Source organism: Hemicordylus capensis, chromosome 6 (assembly GCF_027244095.1).
Source record: "Hemicordylus capensis ecotype Gifberg chromosome 6, rHemCap1.1.pri, whole genome shotgun sequence".
Lineage (NCBI taxonomy): Eukaryota > Metazoa > Chordata > Lepidosauria > Squamata > Cordylidae > Hemicordylus > Hemicordylus capensis.
In genome coordinates this window covers 58,547,792-58,568,890 of record NC_069662.1, presented here as the reverse complement: position 1 = coordinate 58,568,890, position 21,099 = coordinate 58,547,792, and the positions used below count along the sequence as shown (strand labels likewise).

The window sequence follows — 21,099 nt, the reverse complement described above, 5'->3', positions numbered from 1 at the left end:
GAAAGAGGGAGAGAGAGAAAGAAAAAGAAAAAAGAAGGAAAGGAGGGCGGGAGGGAGAAGGAAGGAAGGAAGGATGGAAGGAAAGAAAGAAAGAAAGAAAGAAAGAAAGAAAGAAAGAAAGAAAGAAAGAAAGAAAGAAAGAAAGAAAGGCTACTAGCGCCCGTTATTTTAACGGGCTTAAAAATACTAGTAATGATGATGATGATGTTGGTGTTGGTGTTGGAAATCGAGGATGCCACTGTTGCTGAACTGTTTCAAAATCAAAACCAGGCAACCACCCCTTTGCCTTCACCTCAAAAACCCAAATGCCATTTAACAGAAAAGCAAGAAGAACTAAAGCAAAAAATAAATGAGCACATGAACCAAACAACCACCAGGGTTCGACTTCCAGCGCTAAAAACAGTTGCCAAAAAACAACTCGCTCAGGCATTAAAAGATGTCAATGCTGCACTTGCAGAAATAACAACCGATAATTTGCAAGAAACAAACCAACTAATGTACAGTGCAGCAACAATAACTACACAAGAGCTCGGATATAAGATCAGTGGACCTGTAAAAGAAGAAAGTAGTACATCACCTAAATGGAAGATTAGATTAGAAAATCAAATCTCCAGGCTTAGATCAGATGCTAGTAAATGGAAAGATATGAAAGACAAGAAGCTGAAGAATGAAAACACCAAACAGTATCTGATCCAAAAATACCACCTAGATTCAAGGAAAATTAGAGAAGTCCTGGAAACAATAAAGCACCAAATAACAGCAGTGTCAATGAAGATTAGCAGATACGAAGCCAGAATTACACAACACAGGCAGAATCGCCAATTCCAGTCGAATCAGAGACGTTTCTACCAAAGCATAGACGGAGAAACTGCAAGAAACCTAGAAACACCAAATAAAGAAGAAACAGTGCAATTCTGGGGGAAATTATGGGACAATCCAATAGATTATAATAAAAAAGCAGGCTGGATGAAAGAGGTCAAAAAATGTAACCAACCCATGCAAGATCTAATAATAACACCAGAATTAATAAGTGAAAGAGCAAAGAAAATTAAAAATTGGACTGCGCCAGGCGATGATGAACTGCATGGCTTTTGGCTTAAACACCTAACAAGCCTTCATAAACAACTATCAAAACAGTTCAATCACATTTTGCAAGGAGGTGATACTAAACAATGGCTAACAACTGGGAAAACTCATCTCATCATGAAAGACCCAGCAAAAGTTGCAGAAAAGAGAAGAAAACCAATCTAAGTGTTGCATGGATTGACTACAAGAAAGCCTTCGATTCATTGCCTCACACATGGATACTAAAATGTTTAGAAACAACTGGTGTCAGCAAAAACATTCAGATATTTATAAAAAAAGCAATGAGCATGTGGAGTACACAGTTAACAATCAATGGCGAGACACTTGGACAGGTTAGCATTAGAAGAGGCATTTTCCAAGGGGACTCACTATCCCCTCTGTTGTTCCTAATCGCCATGACCCCACTTTCACAAATACTAAACAAAACAGGCCTCGGATACCAAACATCCAAAACATCCAGTAAAACCAACCATCTGCTGTACATGGACGATCTGAAGTTGTATGGAAAGTCCCAGTCAGAAATCGAATCACTGCTAAACACTGTCCGTATATTCAGTAGCGATATAGCAATGGAGTTTGGACTAGACAAGTGTGCTGCATTAATAATGAACAGAGGAAAAATAAGAAAAACAGAAGGAATAGAACTGCCCAATGGAAGCAAGATCAAGAACCTGGAAGAGAAAGAACATTACAAATACTTGGGCATTCTCCAGGCTGATAACACTGGACACACTGAAGTTAAAAGAAAAATTGGAAGTGAATACATCAGGAGAGTTGGAAAAATCCTCAAGTCCAAACTCAATGGTGGGAACACCATACAAGCCATAAACACCTGGGCTATACCTGTTATCAGATACACTGCAGGAATAATAGACTGGACCCAGGCAGAGCTAGAGACGCTAGATGGTAAGACCAGGAAAATCATGGCCATCAATCATGCTCTGCACCCCCGCAGTGATGTCGATAGGCTATACCTCCCTCGCAGCTCAGGTGGAAGAGGAATGCTGCAAGTCCATCAAACAGTAGAGGAGGAGAAAAGAGGCCTTGAAGAATATATCAAGGACAGTGAAGAAGATGCACTTCAAATGGTCAATAATGCGAAACTATTCAACACCAATGAAACAAAGCAGGCCTACAAGAAAGAACAAGTCAAGAACCGAGCAGAAAAATGGAGAAATAAGCCCCTGCATGGTCAATATTTGCACAATATAAGTGGAAAATCAGACATCACCAAGACCTGGCAATGGCTTAAGAATGGCAACTTGAAGAAAGAAACAGAGGGTTTAATACTGGCTGCACAAGAACAGGCACTAAGAACAAATGCAATAAGAGCAAAAGTCAAAAAATCAACCACAAACAGCAAGTGCCGCCTTTGTAAAGAAGCAGATGAAACCGTGGACCACCTAATCAGCTGTTGTAAAAAGATTGCACAGACTGACTACAAACAAAGGTATGACAAAGTAGCAGGGATGATACACTGGAACATCTGCAAAAAATACAAGCTACCTGTAGCCAAGAATTGGTGGGACCATCAAATTGAAAAAGTTGAAGAAAATGAAGATATAAAAATATTATGGGACTTCCGACCACAAACAGACAAACATCTGCCACACAATACACCAGATATCACTGTTGTCGAGAAGAAAGAAAAACAAGTCAAAATAATCGACATAGCAATACCAGGGGATAGCAGAATAGAAGAAAAAGAAATAGAAAAAATCATCAAATAAAAAGATCTACAAATCGAAATTGAAAGGCTTTGGCAGAAAAAGACCAAAGTAATCCCAGTGGTCATTGGCGCCCTGGGTGCAGTTCCAAAAGACCTTGAAGAGCACCTCAACACCATAGGGGCCACAGAAATCACCATCAGCCAATTACAAAAAGCAGCTTTACTGGGAACAGCCTATATTCTGCGATGATATCTATAACAGCAACAACATTGACATTAAAATTCTGGCATCCCAGGTCCTTGGGAAGGACTCGATGTCTGGATAAAACAAACCAGTCAATAACACCTGTCTGACTGTGTAAAATAATAATAATAATAATAATAATAATAATAATAATAATAATAATAATAATTTATAGAACTACAGTTTTGAATACTGTGAACATATTTTTGTACACACACTACTGATTAAATTATTTTAATACTGAAATGCAGAGTTACTAGTCTGTTTAATATTGTGATAAAGCAACAGTGTTATCTTCTTTGCTTCAAATGGGCAGAACCCACGGGGTGTGTGATATAAATATCTGGTGGCTGATGGCAATGCTCTTAGCCCTGATGACAACACCTATTGTGTGGCAATTGTCCTTCTGACCCACATTCCATCCTTCATGGTGCCATGTGTGTGGTGGTGACGCTTGAGTGAGACCATCTTAGCACTCACTGCTCTAGGCTGAAGACAGTGGCTGTTACCCAGCCTTTCCTGGCTTGCATGAAGCTGTGGAACAAGAGGTCTTGGTGCTTTCCGAGTTCCACAGCTCTGCACAAGCCAAAAAAGATTAGAGAAGGGAAAGGAAAAACCCCTTCACCTGCACTGAGGTATCTACTAATTTGCAGCAAAGCTCTCTGAGGGGTGGTACAACAGGAAGCCTCACCCCCTCCACATGTAACAATGTAATTAAAATATGTGTGATAGCTACTTGTGCCTCAGTGCAAAAAGAAAATGCTGAGATCTGATTTACTTTTCGAGCCTTGGGTTCTCTTCTTCCGCCCCTTCCTCCTATGAGTTGCCTTGGGGAGATCCCAAACAGTGGATGTTGAAGAATAATGGCAATCCACCACTTCCGGCATATACAGTATATATCCTAACATCCAGTGTTTGATGTTAGGATATCTATTCCCCGCAGAGGGAATAGATATCAGAGGGATATATATTCCCTCTGATTCCCCGCCTTTCCTTCATGATTGAGACAGATATTGCAATATAGCAGGTGTCATGTGGAACCGTCATTTTCACTCCATTGACAGCGGATAGTGGGAAAGCAATGCCTCAGCTCTGCTAAACGAACCGAGTGTGGAAGTGGAAGGCCCTCCTCTCTCCCAATACTTGCTCTGCAGTCACCCCACGAAGTTGGTTGGAGCTTTGGCCCTGGACCAACAAAAGGAAGCACTCCTTTCTGCACACAACACCCAAGTTCCTCATGAGCCCTCTGCAGATGTCCCCCACTCCCACAGGACTGAACATTGACTGACTGCACACATGGAGGAGAAAGGAAAACTGGGTCGGCCATGCATGCCCATGTTACTGATATAGCCATTGTCCGCTCTCCCCACCCGTCATCAGGTTTGCAGTGTGTTATCAAAGGAGCCTGATGAGCACAGAGCTGTATGTGCAAAGGGTCCCACTCACACAAATGCGGAATGTGCAGGTGCTGAGCCTCTCTCATGAGAATGCCTGGGCAAGGAGGCAAGCATGCGGGCTGTTGCCACCCAGCCCGGTTGCCAGATCCCTGCAAGCCCTGGGGAAGGGTACTTCAGCAACACTTTCCCCAGTCTCGGCAACTGCCACAAACCAAGAGTCCAAGAGCTCCCTCTGACAACCTTGTCTCTCCCCAGCACATAGCCATGTCTTTATTGGCCCTGAATGGCCACCTGGCTTGCCAGGGATCACTCTAATCCTTGGGTGCTCTGCCACAGGATGCCCTGTGACAGCCGACTCACATATGCCGCAACGCCAGTCCCAGCCTAGCCTGTTTTGCTATTGATGTAGGAGCAATCCCCGGTCTTTCCCAACTCTGCCCACCCCAAACCACTCAGACAAATGAAGTGGACCGCACTCCTTGGAAGTTTGTAAGAGCTGAGTGGAGAACGGAAGGTATGGAGTATGAGTTCTATTATTAACCAGAGACACAAGGAACCCCACATCAGTGGGGGGCCCTATAGTTGGGTGGCCTACCTCATAAGAATGAAGTCTAATGGAGAGCTGAAGCACATGGTGCCTGTGCTTTTCTATGGTGAACTGGCCCTCTCATGAGAGGGCCAGTCCCTGGCCAGCAAGCCAGCACAGGGGAAAGAGTATTTTGGGGCTTCCTGGACAGCTTGGCCCAGGTCTGTGAGTCCAAGTGCATTTTTTGGTCACAGTGGACCAAACCCCAGGATCTTTTGCCTGCCCTGATAGGCACACAGGAAGCTGCCATATACTGAGTCAGACCATAGGTCCATCTAGCTCAGTATTGTCTACACAGACTGGCAGAGGCTTCTCCAAGGTTGCAGGCAGGGATCTCTCTCAGCCCTATCTTGGAGATGCCAGGGAGGGAATTTGGAATGTAGATGCTCTTCCCAGAGTGGCAGCTCCATCCCCTGAGGGGAATGTCTTACAGTGCAAACACTTCTAGTCTCCCTTTCGTATGCAACCAGGGTAGACTCTGAGTAGCTTAAGGGGACAAGTCATGCTTGCTACCATAAGACATATACAGTACATATTCCTTCCTAGGAAGTCAGTACAATCCCTTCAGTAAGATTTCAGTCCGGAGTAACAGAAAATTAGTGCCCCTCACCATCCCCCAGTATCAATAATTGTTCATGAGTGAGATTTCGTATCTGCGGAGCTCTTGCAAGGGCAGTGGTGCAAGTGGTGTAAGGAAAGGGTTAAAATGTCTCTTCCATGCGGAGGGTGGGTGATTAATGCCCAAAAGGCATGATCGCACTGAGCATGCCCCCTCAGAGTTTGTGGCCAATGGTTGCCACTTTACTGATCTCCTGCCACCTTGCCCACAATCTGGCGACACGCACGGTGTGAAGCTTGCCGCGGTGCAGCTTCAGCAGAGCAGGAAAAGAGAGGGGTCCCTCTGCCCAGAAACCAGGAGTTGCGAAACATGGTCGAACAGCTGTCTGCGGGATGATTCCCAGTTTCGCGGATTAACCACACGTTCATCTACCCAAGGTTTCACATGACATTTCAATGGGCCCAGTGAGAAAGAGAAAGAGAAAGAAGATTGTGTTTGTTGCCATCTCTCAGCTTTGGTAACTTGTGCACTTTCCCCCTGATCTATTTTTGCTTTTCTGCCATGCTTAACTTCTTGGTCATGTACATGCCATGCGTGGCTTTGCTTCAAGGGCAGAGGGAGGTCAGCAGCAGCCCGGGTTTTGCCACTGCCACGGACACCTAGCCCCGCCCCCTGCATATTATGTCAGATGCAGGGAGCATTTAGCCACGCCCCCGGCATCTAATGTCAGACGTGGGGGCATGGTTTAGCTCCCAAACAAGGCCACGCGGCTCTGTTTGGGAGTTAAACCAGCCAGCGCTGCATTCGCAGCATGGCCAAAGCGACTCTCCCTGCCTTTTAAAGGCCCCATTTGGGAGCTAAATCATGCCCCCTGATTCTTACATCAGACACAGAGGCCGTGTCTGGGGCACGGGGTGCAGCCCCTGAGGGGCAGCGGCCTGGGTTCTTGGAACCCGTCTGCTCAATGGTGGTTCCACCCCTGCTTTGCTTACTTTCTTGAGAAAAGCTGGGTTGGATACTGGCAGAGGGGGCTCCATGCAATCACAACTCTGCATGGAGGAAAGGTTGTCTCTGGGGCAGGTCTGTTGCCACAGAGCCAGGAGAAGGATGTGGGGAATTCTTGACTATACACACCCTTACTCACCTGTGTCAATAGTTTTATTGGCTTTATTTAGATTAGTAATGTCAAACTGTGTGTTTAATATAGGTATTAGGGCCAAATTCTTCAGCACAACCTTTACTCAGTGGCCTGGTTTGCCACATAAAACTGTTTCTTCGCGACTGAAGCGCTCTCCTCTTCTTCTAAAGTGCCAGCAAAACTGTATGTGGTGTGCTTTTCTGCTTCCAATGTGCTGACTTCATGCCTTAGCCCCAAGTAAAGCATTCCTAGAATTTCCTGAAGCAAAGGGATTCTTCTCAACCAGGGCCAGAGTCAGGTTTTGGAAGGCTTCCCGGCAAAGCCCTCAGCAGGTGCCCCCTGACTCCTGGCTGAGCAAGTTGCCACACACGGGGTGTGGAAAAGCAGTCAGAAAAATCTTCAATGTTTTTCCTTTGGAGGAAGCCTAAAACTCCTCTTTGAATTTTGATTTCTCCTTAAAGGAACCCTGAAATTCTCTTTCGAACTTCACTTTGGAGAAACTTGAGCACTAGACTATGGTGGCTGTGGCACTGCCACAGGCAGTGGGGCAGAGGAACAAGTTACTACCATGGCCATAAGCTCCCTGCAATTGGGCTAAGCTTATCAGTCCAGGCGGCAGAGGCAATGGTGACAGCAGCAGCTCCTTCTTCAGCATTGCCATGGGCAGTGGCGCCATTTTACAATTCCCAGATACCTTGGCCCTTGACATGTGTCATAGCCATGGGACATCTGGGAATACTAAAATTCCACCACTGCTGAAGAAGAGTCTGCTGCTGCCCACTGTCACCTGGTAAGCTTTCTAGGGCTTAATAAGATAGCTTACTGGTTAGCAATGGGCAATGCAGCACTGATGGATTTCACTTCTTCAGCAGCACTGCCATGACTGATTGATTGATTGATTGATTGATTGATCAATCATATTTGTACACCGCCCCAAACTTTTGTCTCTGAGCAGTTAACAATAGCATAAAACAAGTTAAAATATATACAAAAACTTAAAACAAGTTAACGATTTAAAAATCACCCACAAATTGAAACCTTAATTTTTTTATATATATATATTTTAAACATTAGCAGGCAAGTCAGGCCAGTCCAACAGACAGGTTAGACTAGGGGAGGCCAAGCCCCTTGCATCTGCTATGCTTCTTTACTACTGAGCATTTAAAATAATAATAATAATAATAATAATAATAATAATAATAATAATAATAATTGAGAAGCATTCAATCCAGCTGCTTTGCATGCAGAAAGTCCCAGGTTCAATCCCTGGCAACTCCAGGTCAGTGTCCTGCTAGCGGGGCAGTTAAATATTAAAAAAACCCTGAATTCTTCACGTATTTGTAAGCAGGGGCAGGTCGATGGATTCGAAGAACCTGTCTAACCCTTCGTTGCAGAGCCTCTGAGCCTCCAGGAGAAACTGCAGAGCTCCCCACTCCCCAAGGCTGGAGGTCCCATAGCTGCCATCACCCTCTGCCTTCAGTCGCCTGTCACAGCCAGCCACCTGCTTTGGAGCCACCTCCCCTGGCTGTGCACATCCTCCTTCCATCGGCCAGGTGCCTGGAAGGAGAATGAATGCAGCCAGGTAAGTGGCTGACACCAGCCACCTCCTTAGGCCACTCACGTGGCTCTGTTCACCCTTCTTCCATTGCTCAAGCCCAACCGATGGAAGAAGGATGGGCACAGTGAACAACAGAAGGAGGTGGCTGGTGGCCGGCACCAAGGGAGCCCTGACCTGAGGGAAGAGCGAGCTGCCGAGCATGCGCCAAGAGTGGGAGGGCTGCCTGTGTTCTGAACACAGGCCGCTCTCCCTTTGCACTCTCCGCTTGCTGTATTCTGAACACAGGCCACTCCCCACTGCCCATAAGATCATGAGGTTTGGCTGAAATGCTGTCAGCTATGTTGCCCGCTTTCCTGCAGTCGTGGGAACTAGGACGGCTCCCAGTGGTAAGCCCACTTCAGTCCCCCCCTTAAATGAGGTTAAGTTCTACTGATTACCATTCTAGTGATTGTGTGCCGCCATGGCGCAGCTCTGCACTGTGGCAACACATGAGTAGACCCCGCAATCAGGAGGCAACAAGCAGCCACCCGGCCTCGGGGAATCTCCCCAGAATGCCCCCTGCGCTTGTGTGGGGTTTCCTGGGACTTCCGGCCGTTGGGTGGCCCCCAATCCCTGCTGCCCCTACCGACTCTGTGACAGAGCCGGTGGTTGTGTGGGTGGCCAGTCCGGCTGCCCAGGGACAGCTCCCTGCTCATCTGCTCAGCCCGCTTTCCCCGCAGAGCCCGTTAATGCTCTCCACACTGCTCGTGTAGATCGCCTCAGTGACACCAGCCTGAGATTTGGCAGAGATGTTGTCAGATATTTTTGTTTTCAGAAAGTAAGTTTTGCCATATCAAAAATGCAAGATGGTAGCTAAAAATAAATAGGGTGTAGCGATATAAAATGTAAAAAACAAAGCCATTTTTTAAAATCTGCATCATAGTGATACAAATCTGAGATTTGGCAGAAATGTCCTTAATTTCAAAAAGTAAGGATCACCATGCCAAAAATCCAAGATGGTGCCTAAAAACAAATATATATATATATATGGTGTTGCAATATAAAATGTAATTTTTTCACACAACAGAAGTAGAGAACAGTTCAAATCACTCATGGGTGGACTAAACAATGTAAGTATGAAAACTTATTCTATCAACCTATTCAGCAATCAAGATGTCTGCTAAGATAATTTGGCTCCTTGCTCATATTAAGAGGCTGACACACAGATTTATCCATGCCAAAAATGCAGTCAAATTGAGTTGCAAGAATGTTTTTATCAAAGTGAACGACACAGACGTCATTGCCATATCAGTTCTGCCATCACTGAAGGAGCTTGGCCTTCAGACTGTGTGGGTTTCTTTTGGAAGAGGCACAAAGCACTGAAGGATTCCGGTCCATGAGATCGCGGACACATTAGGGCCTGAAAAAAAAATAGTGGACTACCCTTCTTCCAGGTATCCACTGGGTGTGATACCATTACCTATCATCATTTTGTGCCAAAGGCAAGAGGTCTGCATGGCATGCATAGAATGTGTTTGATGATGTGTTAAGTGTTTTCACAAAACTCAGTCAGCATCCTGGCAGTAGTTGAAGACTAAGATCTTCACATCTCAGAGAGGTTTGCGGCAATCATGTATAACAGAGTTAATACGGCTGGGCCTGTAAGTGATGCAAGACTGGAACTTTTTGCAAGAAAACAAAAATCCTATTTTGATATTCTGCTGATCCAGGATGCCCTCTTACTGCATTCAAAGCAGACTGTATACCAGGCAGGAATAGTATGGGGTAAGCAACTGCTTGCAAACCAAACATAGCAAGTCCTGCTGAATGGGGATGGACAAAAGAGCAAGGTGCATGGGGAAAGCCTTTGGACAACACTTCTTCCTGTCACAGGATGCTTCAAGGAGCTTACGAAATGTGCCTGCAAGGTTGACTGCAAAGGAAGGGGTGAAGTAAAAGTGGTCTCAACTGCACTGGACTGAGTAGCTGTACATGTTTGGATTATTTTGTTAATTCATAAACCTTTTTTATGAACTATTTCAATATTGTGTTATATATTGTGTTCAATATTGTGTTCCTCATAAGAACCAGTTGTTGGACTGTATAGTAACGTAAAACATTGTTATTTACGATACATTTACAACAGAAATAATTTCAATTTCATAAGAAATATGTTCTGCTGCAAATACTGATGCTTAATTCCATCTAATAAAATATATTCCATACAATTTGAATGCTATTTTTTTCAGTTTAACCTTGGTCGGTGGTGAATATTACAATTAGAATGCAGTTTTTTTAAATAGGCAGCCATATTTATATATAGTTGTATGAGTGTGTGTGCACACACACACACAACACACACACGCAGACGCACGCACACACAGATAGGCACCATTACTGATTTCTACATGCAAAATCTTTTCTTATCATATTTGTGATATTGTAATATTTGTGATTTGTGATATTGTTTATGCATTTTTGGCTTATAACATCCCTGCCAATTTCCATATCTGTCCATGTATGCAGTAAAATCAGGGTTTTTACAAATTGTGTTACATAAGAGTAAAGCCATTGGAAACATGAAACAGCTGGGAGAGATCATCAGGAGATTTGGTGCAGGGCGTTATCGGTATGCTGATGACACCCAAATCTATTTCTCCATAGTGCTTTCCAGATTACACCCTGCAACGGGGTCACAACGTATCTCTGAAGTGTGCTTCCACACTTCCTGTGCTGTGACACACAGTCCCTTTGCTGACAGCAGGGGGCTGTTCATATTTCCAATGCCTTGTTTCGAATTTAATTGCAGCAATATAATGTATATCTGGCGTAATGAAATTGCTGTTTTTTCAGGTTGTTAATTTTCGTGAGACTGATCACATTTTGAATGTGATTTGCCTGAACAAAAGCATTTTGCGACTGTTGAGCAGCTAAGCTGGAAAGCGCCCAGGTCAACATCATCAGGAGAAGGCATAACCTCCCTAACTGCCTGCCTGGAGGCAGTTGTCGCATGAGGACAGCTGGGAAACACCCCAGCGGCACGCTGTCTTAGCTGGAGGGAGCACTGCCGAACTTCCTGTGGTGGCCAGTGGAGGAGGAACAGTTATGGACCTGCGTTACATGCACATCCCTATTAATGACTTATGACTTGCAACTTACTTCAATCAGTTTGTTCTTTGACCACATAAGCAACTTGGAAGCCAAGCCAACTTGAAAAGGAGGCATTATCTTGGAACAACCAACTGGGTAGGAAGCACCACCTGCGAGTGCAATAGAAAGAGGCACATGAAGATGAAGTGGTGTCAGACCAAATCTGGTTTCTTCTCCAACCTCTACTGTTGGACCATCCTGATGTCCTTGTCTTTTATTGTGAAAGGATAAGGGCTGAGTTAAAGGTTTCTTTTTGCCACCAAAAAGGTTTCTTTTTGTACATGGGAGCTCCCATGCAAACTGAGAATTTGCACTAGAACCCTGTATATCATCATAACAGGTTTTGTTCCACACTTTCATTTAGTGTCAGGTACTGGGAGCAACACAAAAACCTGGACCTACATGTTGCCCTGCCACTTAATGGTGCAGCAGGGAAATGACTTGACAAGCAAACCACAGGTTGCCCGTTCGAATCCCCGCTGGTTTGTTTCTCAGACTATGGGAAACACCTATATCGAGCAGCAATGATATAGGAAGATGCTGAAAGGCATCATCTCATACTGCACAGGAGATGGCAATAGTAAACCTCTCCTGTATTCTACCAAAGTAAACCACAGGGCTCTGTGGTCGCCAGCAATCAACTCAACGGCACACTTTACCTTGACATGTTGCATGATCCACTAGTAATGTCTTTCCACTTGGAGGTGACTCCACCCTCTGTGGTGACTACCATACAATAGATAAGAGCAGCAGATTTTACATGGGAAACACAGATTGATGATACAAATGGGTTTGTCCTGTTTAATATGAAAGAGACCATTGTCGTTTGTGGGTATGTGAACTTAGAATTTTTATCTTTGCTTTAGCAAAGAAAATATACCTGTCTGTAGGTCAGATAATTGAAAATGATGAATTGCTGCAGAAATTACACAGAAACGGCAACTGGTTAATGTGGACAGGTTTGTCCTGTTTGAAAGAGATGTGTATGCACTGCCTATGGGAATGAATGACTTTCTCTATCTTTGCCCTTCTTTTTATCAATGACAGATATCTATCTTGGGACCAGGCAACTGAGATGAATGAAAGGATGAATCCCTATATTTCTACAAAGAATAAAATCTACACACAAGAAGGCCATCATTAATAACGTTTTATAGAGGTAAGCTGAAAAGAAAATCAATGGAAATTCTAAAGTTCCACTCAGCAGAAAACGTTTTGTAAGTTGTACTTCCTTCTCTTACCGGCTTTCTCCTTACCTCTCCATGTACATATGAATGATAAACATATAGAGACAAAAATAATCACAATTTAAATTTTAATATTTGAATTCAATCAGATAGTATTTCTACAGAAATATTTAATGCTGTTTGTCATTGAGGACTACTGAAATATCTACTGAAGACGACAAATATTTTTACAAATATTTAGACTCAACTACATATAGTAGAACAAGAGAAAGGGTAATTATTCAACAGGCAGTGCAGGTTATTCATAGAACAGAATCAATCACTGGATTGTCACATATGAAAACTATACAGCCCCAAATACTGGAAAAATACTCATGAAGACGTGAGATCACTAAATTGTCATTCTTCCTCTTCCATTGATTCTCTCCACCCCTTTGCCTCTCTGTCTTCATTTCCATACTGTAAAGTTGCTTATAGTTTTTAAAACAATAGAATAATGAACATTCGAATGTCAGAACAGCCCTGCTGGATCAGGCCCAAGGCCCATCCAGTCCTGCACCCTTTCACACAGTAGCCTCCGAGAAGCCGACCCCAAAGGCAAGAGGTGAGGGTATGCCCTGTCCTGCTGTTGCTCCCCTGCAACTGGTATTTAGAGGCTTCTTAGGTTGGAGGTGGCTTATAGACCTCAGATTAATAACCACTGAAATACCTGTCCATCCTCTGACTTCAGTCAAGTTTATGTCCATCATAGATTGGACATAATTAAAAACAACAACTAATGACATCAACAACATATTTTTTTCAGATTTATAAAAAGAAAGTAGATACCTTACCCATGCAAGAAAAATACAGTGCTGTGGAAATGTTTGTCAACCCCCTAGGATGGTCTGTATGTTGGCACAATTCTTATTCAAACATTATTAGATCCCAAGCTAAACCCTGATAAGAGAGAAAGGCAACCCCATTGAATAAGTAACTCAGGCAAAAAGGATATATTTTGAATATTCCTCCAAAAGAAAGATTCAACAACAAACATCCTTGTGTGGAAAAGTATGTGAACCCTTCACTCAGTAACTGGTGGCACCTCCTCGAGCAGCAATAACTGCAACAAGACGTTTCCTGTAATTGGAGATCAGTCTCTCACATCGGCTTGGAGGAATCCGGGCCCATTCTTCTATCAAAAACTGTTTCAGCAATGTGACTTTTGAGGGCTTTCATGCATGAACAGCTTGCTTCAGGTCTTGCCACAACATTTAAAGAGGGTTTGGGTTGGTATTTTGAGTTGGCCACTCCAACTCAATGAAATCTCTTTTTCTTCAATCATTCTGTGGTAACCTACTTGAATGTTTAGGGTCATTTTCTTGCTGCATGACCCACTTTTGGTTCAGCTTCAGTTCACAGACAGATGGCCTGACATTGTGCTCTAGAATTTTCTGATCTGCAGCTGAATTCATGGTTCCCTCAATGATGGTGCTGTATTCTTTCTAGTTAAACGCAAAACCTTTGTGTTTTGTTGATTGGTCATTTGTCCCAGTGAGGATCCTGTAGAGAGTGTGGGGAGGAGGAGTCAGAAAGAAAAGGAAGAGAAAGGAGAAGGATAAAAATGGAGTTGCTTCTGAATAAAATCTTAGTTAAATCAGCATAAGATTTTTTCGTGTTTACAAGGGAAACATTTATAAAAGATGGCGAGCCGTCTAGGTCCTGATGCAGCAAAGCAGCCCAAACCATAATGCCTCCACCACCATGCTATCCTCCCATGAACACCATTCCCATTCAGTTTTTTCCTGATGAATCCTCTCATGAACCCTCACATCAGCCACACAGAGAGAGCCCTGCAGATCTTGAGATGTTAGTCTGGGGTTCCTTGTGACTTTATGGATGATTTTCTCGGTTGATCTTGGGATGATGTTGGCAGGACGTCTGTTCCTGGGTAGAATCACTGAGGTCTTCAGCTTTTTCCACTACCTGTCTGACAGTGGATGGATTGAACTCCAAATGCTTAGAAATGGCTTTGTAACACTGACCAGACAAATGAGCCACAACCCCACTTTTCGTAGGTCCTCTGGAATTTCTTTTGATCGTGGCATGATGAGTTCCCACTGACTGTCATGGTACAAACCTAACTCTGGACTTTTAGGACCTTTATATAGGACAGGATGCCCAAATGTTGCCATGCAGCTTTCCTCTGCAGGATTGTTTGCTTGTTACCCAACCCAATTAGTTAGGCACCTGATAGCCCCTTAACTGTTCTAACAGCACCAGGGGTTCACTTACTATCTCACAGACTGATCCTGAATTAGTTTCATTGTTCCCACTTTGTACATTATTGTGTCTCAAGAAATACAGCATTGTTTAATTCATGCCCTTTTATTGCATTAAGAAAGACTGGTTTCAGTTATGCAAGGGTATCATGGTAAGACCTTGCAGTGTGATTCTTGTTATTGGGGTTCACAAACTTTTTCTCAGCACTGTACTTAGTTTAGTGGACTGCCCACATATTGGATTTTTCTGCCCAACTGGGAATCCGCTGGGGGACAAATGGTAAGCCCCAGGAGAACAGATTCAGCTTCCAGGCTATTACTTGCCCGAAAGTAAGTATTAGCTTCCAGGCAAAGGCGTGTCACAGCAGTTTAAGTAATTGTGACGATGTTCCAACAGAACAAATTTCCCGTCAAGTGTAATGACAGTTCAAGTGCAATTATACTATCTTTAAAAAAATCTTAGTCACTTGATGCATTTGCCCTGGGATTCGTAAGTCTTGAGAGAGATACAACCCAGGGCTGATTCAAACTTGATGCAGCTACAGAGAAATCATGTCAAATGACAAGTGTAGACATACACAGACAGTGATTTTTCATTGTTAGCCATCATACTTGCAATAACATCAAAGTGCCCCACTGCTTTGGAAGAAAATCCCTGTATAAAATCTGGCCTAATTCTGCGCCACTGTCAGACTCAAGTTGAATTCTGGGAAGATAATGAGGAAATGTCATTCAGCTACAAAACAAATTTAGCTGGCTTTCATTTCTATAAAACAACTTTTAAAAGGTGATTTGAGTAAAATCACCAAAATACAAAAACAACAACAACAACAGAGACCCATAAAGTAAGAAAGGCATACATAATATACCCCATATAAAATAATGAGAACACTATAGATGTTGAGCTATTTATGCAATACTAGCTGGGCCGGGCTCAGACCATCTGCGCTTCCGCCGGCCTGCTTCATCGCCTGCCTGCTCCCCCCTCCCCCATGCGCTGCTTGGCCCTTTCTGGCTGGCGGGCTGGCCAGAAAGCCGGCCTGCAACCACCTCCCGCCCACCCGCCCGCCAAGTCCCAGTGGCTGGGCCGGGCCGCTGCCGCCTACTCTCAGTGGCCAGCCTGCCACTGCCGCCTGCTGCTCTTGGCGGCCAGACTGGGCCGCTGCTCCCTGCTCCCGCCGGCCGCCCACTAGCAGGAGCAGCCCGCTTCTTCTGCCCCCACCCCGCCTGGCGTTTTCTGGCTGGCGTGCCGGCCGGAGAGCTGGCCCGTCGCCACCTCCTGCTCCCAGTGGCCAGCCCAGCCCGCCGCCGCCTCCTCATCCCTAGTTTCGTCCCCGTCACTAGTCTGGCAGCTCCTTGTAAACTCTTGCGAGAGCTGCCATGCATGGAATTAGCGATGGGTATGCGTAGGAGAAATAAATATATAGATTATGTTCCCTGTGAATCTAAGCATTTCATCTTGATCTATATGTATTGATCCTAGGGTATATAGTTAATGGAGAACTGAGCTCTTGCTACACCTTTTTGATGGTAGCTGAAGAGAGCAAGAGTCCCCTCCATCTTGTATTCCTGAATGTATGTCAGTGGGAAAGAATCTGCTTAGTATGCTTTGGTTCTCAGACACTGTGCCTTGAAGACCTTGTAACTTGCAACATAGTATGGATTCTCTATGCCTTGCTTTGTTCTGGCCTACTGGTCAGGAGAGGTGATGATGCTGGTATCTGAACTGCCTCCTAGAGGCTGCATAAACACTCCTTTAACAATGGTAGTATTGTAAGCCGGAGTTGTACTGCCGGACTGCCTGGCTGGCTTGTAGTGAATGATGATGTATTCAGATGTATCAATTCATTTATAAATGCTTTGGATGGAAACCATCTTGGGTCCATCTTGTTTTGGGGAGCGATCCCCTTGACGGTCGCTTTGTTTATTCTGCAGAAATAACAAAGCTTCTTTGATCTTTCAGTCTCCTCTTGGTATGTATGGGTACCGGCTATCCACTACCAAGCAGAAATAACCCGTCGCAGTTATCAATTACATGATTTATATTTTATTTTAAGGTCTATTACTTGTTTTAGCAGTTTGCATTCATTTTATTATCCATTTTTATCATACACATTGGCCCAATTAACATATAATGTGGGACCATGGGTCCAATGGACCCGTGGTTCCATTCCCCACCCCACTCCAGCCCTCCTGTCCGATTTGGAACATTATGGAGAGCAGGGCGTCTGCAGAGAGCTAGAATGCAGAGAGGAGGCGAACTGGCTGTGCGGGCTTCCTTCTTGCATGAAGGAAGAACAGCCCACACAGCCAATCATGGCTGGAGAAAGGAAGGAGCTTCCTCCCTGAGGTTACAAGGAACGCAGCCTGCTATTCTGCATTTGGACGTAACACAGGCTGTGTTCAACCTCAGGCTAGGGTGAAGAAACTCATCACTACAGCCTGAGTGTACAAATCAGAGTTTTAAAAAGCAAACCTCAGGTCTCTCTCCTCGCAGAACCAGAGTTTCCTGCATTTGGATGTACAGGGTTGGGAACCTCTGGTCCCTTAAACTCCAGTTTCACATTACATGCTAATGCAGCCATTATTTGTTTTGGTACCCCTGAGGAAGACCTACAGTTGAAATGTGTTGGATGTTCTGCACAAAATAAAGAATTATCTTCTGGCATCAACTTGACATCTGTCTAACCCTAGATATTATTTAAGCCTGGCTTCTAAGAATGTTGCTGGCCTGTACTTTGAGAACGTTTGATTCAGTTCTATAGATTGCTAATGCCAATTCAGATTAATGAAGGAAACCCAAGATGTGTCTATAGATCAGCTCAATCAGTAGTGAATTTTCAATGACCCAAATTGTGCAATGGCACAGGCAGCCTGAGCAACAGGGTGGCCTCTACATGACTACTGTCTGGCTGCTGCTCAGAGAGGCTGCTGCGAGAATCAAGGGATCTATGTCTCCATTGAGCCAAGCACTCTCACCTCCCCCATCCCATTTCCTCCTTGAGAAGCTGAGTGTATGGCGGGGGGAGGGCTCTGGAGGAGAACAAAAGTGCCTCAGAGGAGGTCCTGGGTGGGGTGTCTGTGTGCGTGCATGTGTGTGTGTTGGTGCATAGGAGCACAAACACACTATGGCACTATGGTTTTTGTCTTTGATCATGGGGGGAATTGTTGAAGCCTTCAGCAACGTCTCCCCTCTCCCATCAGTAGTCCACAGGCTTCCTCAGTTGCTGCTGTATACAGTCTTTTCAGCTGCAGCAGCCCGCTTGAAAAGTGTGAGGGAGAGGTGCATACAGAGGCGTAACTAGGGAAAATAGCGCCTAGGGCAAGCACTGAAATTGCGCCCCTGTCCAAACAGGAATGATGGGACTTGTAGTCAACAATATCTGGAAATCCTTGTTAAAAGGAACACTGTACCATCTAGACATGGTTGTTGATCAAAACCTGAAAACATGAGCCATCTCTGTAAAAGACTTAGAACAACAGTCAGGAGTTATGCGAGGATTCCAAGTGTCATTTTCTCTGTCTCATCTTATTCTTTTTTAAAAAACATGACTTTGTCTTAGAGGATCACCTGCCCAAATAGCCACTAGCAAAATAGGGGAAGAAGAAGGTGTTGGGGGTGTTGGGGGGGAATGATTCCTGCCAGCCTTTGTCTTATGATGACTGTTGGCTCATGATGGGGTATATGTGCATTCACCACACCAGTGCTTACTTTGACATCAAGAGGTAGGAGGATACATTAGTTTGCCACACTAGACAGAGGCAGTTGAAACAGGAGCAAGACAGCCAAGTTCTGCCAGGGCCAAAACCAGCCCCTGCCAAACTAAGAAATCATTGTAATTTGCCTCTTCCTGTCACAAGCAGTGTGCTGTTCTTTGATTATTGACTCGAACTCTCAAATATCCCAATCAAGGATGGAAAATTCAGGGTCCATTTACAAGAGACACATTTTCTACATGGAAGTTTCTTCTGTGCAGGTGTTATGCAGAAACCCATGTGTAGTGACCGCCAGGGGCATAGCAAGGTTGGAATGGGCCAAGATGAGATTTTAAAATGGGCCCCCAGCCCCTCAAAGTCCAGGGCCTCCACACATCCCAAGGATTTAAGTCTGATATCCTCTCTAATAAAATGCTTGGTGTCCGTCTGTGGACGGACACCAAGCGTGTGTCCGTGCCTCCCTGCCCTGTTCTGCGCCTGCGCGAAGCGCAGGCGCAGAACAAGGCAAGGGAGACATGACGGCCGGCACCCGGTGGCCATCTTGGGCGGCCAGAAGCGGCCGCCCCGAAGAAGCCGGGAATGCGGGGAAGGAGGAGACTGGCCGAGGCGGCGGCAAAGCCGCCGCCTCGACCAGAGGACGCAGCGCGGCCAAGGCGGCGGTGGAGCCGCGCCGCCGAAGCCGGGCGGGGGGAGGAGGCGACGGGGTAAGCCAGCCGAGGTGGCGGCAGAGCCGCCGCCGAGGCCTGGCGCCGCCGCCGCAGCCAGGCGGCTGCGAGTCCTTGGGGCCCTTGCCCGTCCTTGGAGACCGGGGAGACCGGCCGGGAATGTGAGGCGGGGGCAGACCAGACCGGCAGCAGCGCCCCCAGAGTCTATTGCGTCCTTTGCGTCCATAGCAGCAGTTTGGGCATTGGCTTAGCACAGAGAGGAGCTCTGTTCGGGAGCTCCTCTCTTCTTCGCAAAAAATGGATTTTTGATCGCCCGACTGTCGCGGGCTGCTTTGGGTAAGGAAGTCTCAGCCAGCTGGGAGGGCGTGGGGGTGGGGAGGCCAGAGGAAGTGGGGCGGGGGGGGAACTCTCCCCTACTAGCGCCCGTTATCACAACGGGCCTGAAAACACTAGTTTCAAAATAAGTATGCTGTCTGGAAATACATTTCACTGAATAGACACATGCACACTTCACAGTATATAGTGATATACACTGAGTACTATATATTTGTGCTACTTTTAATGCCTAGAACACACTAGCAACGCTAATTATTAAAATGACCCCCTCGCTGCAGATTAGCAAAGGAGACTTTCAACCATGCAGGGTGAGCCTATGTTTGTTTTCTCAGAATTCTGAACAAATTCAGTCAAGTTTGATTCCAGGAGGTTTTTCACACCAGGCTTTTAAAGCCCTTTAAGACACATCTCCTCTGGAATGGAGGTGCTGCATTCACATGTTGGCCAGATTGACCCTGAAGTCCCTGCAAGTTATTGGGGAGCAGTTCACACATAAGAAAAATAAAATAAAATAAAATAAAATCACAACACATGCTTCACAGTTCTCACTCAGACCTTCTGGATTGCAAAACAACTTGAACATAAGTGCATTTATGAATGAATGAATGAAAATAAATAAAATATACTTGTTCCAGAAATGTTTGTAATTTTCTGACATGAAACAAGCCACTTATAGGCCTTTTTAGATAGTTTTTGTTTTTAAAGCCAGCACATTTTCCAGTCTGTTTTAAATTAAATATTCAGAGACTTCCCAGTCTCGCCCCACCCCCCCATATCAAAGCCCTATGGCAAGCAGATCCCTATATATGGGGGTAACCACAAAAAGGAATTCACAGCCTACCTAGCAATAGCTGTTCTGGATGGTCTGGTCTGGGCAGAGGGTCTGCTGCCTGCTTCCTCCCTCCTTCCTTGGGGCCTACTCGAGTTCAGGCTTCAGGGAGGCCTACTGGGAGGCCTCTCTGGAAGCCCCGCCCACCCGCCGATCAGCTGAGAGGCGGGGAGAGAAGAGCTCTGCAGTTTGCAGGCCTTGCCGATCCTAGGCCTCTTTGCCGATCAGCAGAGCTGGAGGCAAGTGGCTGGGGGGCCCTGGGGCTGGGCAGGTGGGCAGTGGGGTGGGGGTGGCAGAGACTGGCATGGCGCCCCCCCTAGTTCCACCTATGCACACACACACACACACACACACACACACACTTGCTATTTGCCCCCCAGCGTCTCTGAAGATACTGGGGAGAGACATTTGATCTGCACAGTGCATCTAATTGGGGCAGGGCAACATACTGTATCTTGGACTAGCCTGCCATTTGTAACCTGCTGGCAGTGGTGGATTAACACACAGGCAAAGTAGGCACTTGCCGATGGCGGCAAATTTTGAGGAGCAGCAAATTTGCCTACGCATTAATCTGCCACGTGCACTTGGGGGGCAGGGGAACGTTGAATCTATGAAAACTTTTTAAACCACCGCTGTGTGAAGGCAGCAAGAGCTCCTAGTGGGCCCGCCTGCCTCCCAAATCATGGCAGGTTGTCAGGCTGTCTTCGTAGGTGCATGTGGCAGGATGGTGGCGGAGAT

The 21,099-nt window shown here is 45.4% G+C and overlaps 1 protein-coding gene and 1 long non-coding RNA gene across 8 annotated transcripts in view; one reads left to right on the top strand and one right to left on the bottom strand.

Annotated features, from left to right (window-relative positions):
- The window catches only part of LOC128329916 (uncharacterized), a 481,088-nt gene that overhangs the window by 82,426 nt on the left and 377,563 nt on the right, over positions 1-21,099 (top strand). The gene's annotated exons all lie outside the window — the stretch shown is intronic.
- LOC128329922 (uncharacterized) lies at positions 12,502-20,595 on the bottom strand. Its single transcript, XR_008309858.1, has 2 exons — positions 20,374-20,595; positions 12,502-14,095 (listed from the first exon to the last, which is right to left on the bottom strand). It is a non-coding gene; the product is annotated as an uncharacterized LOC128329922 (long non-coding RNA).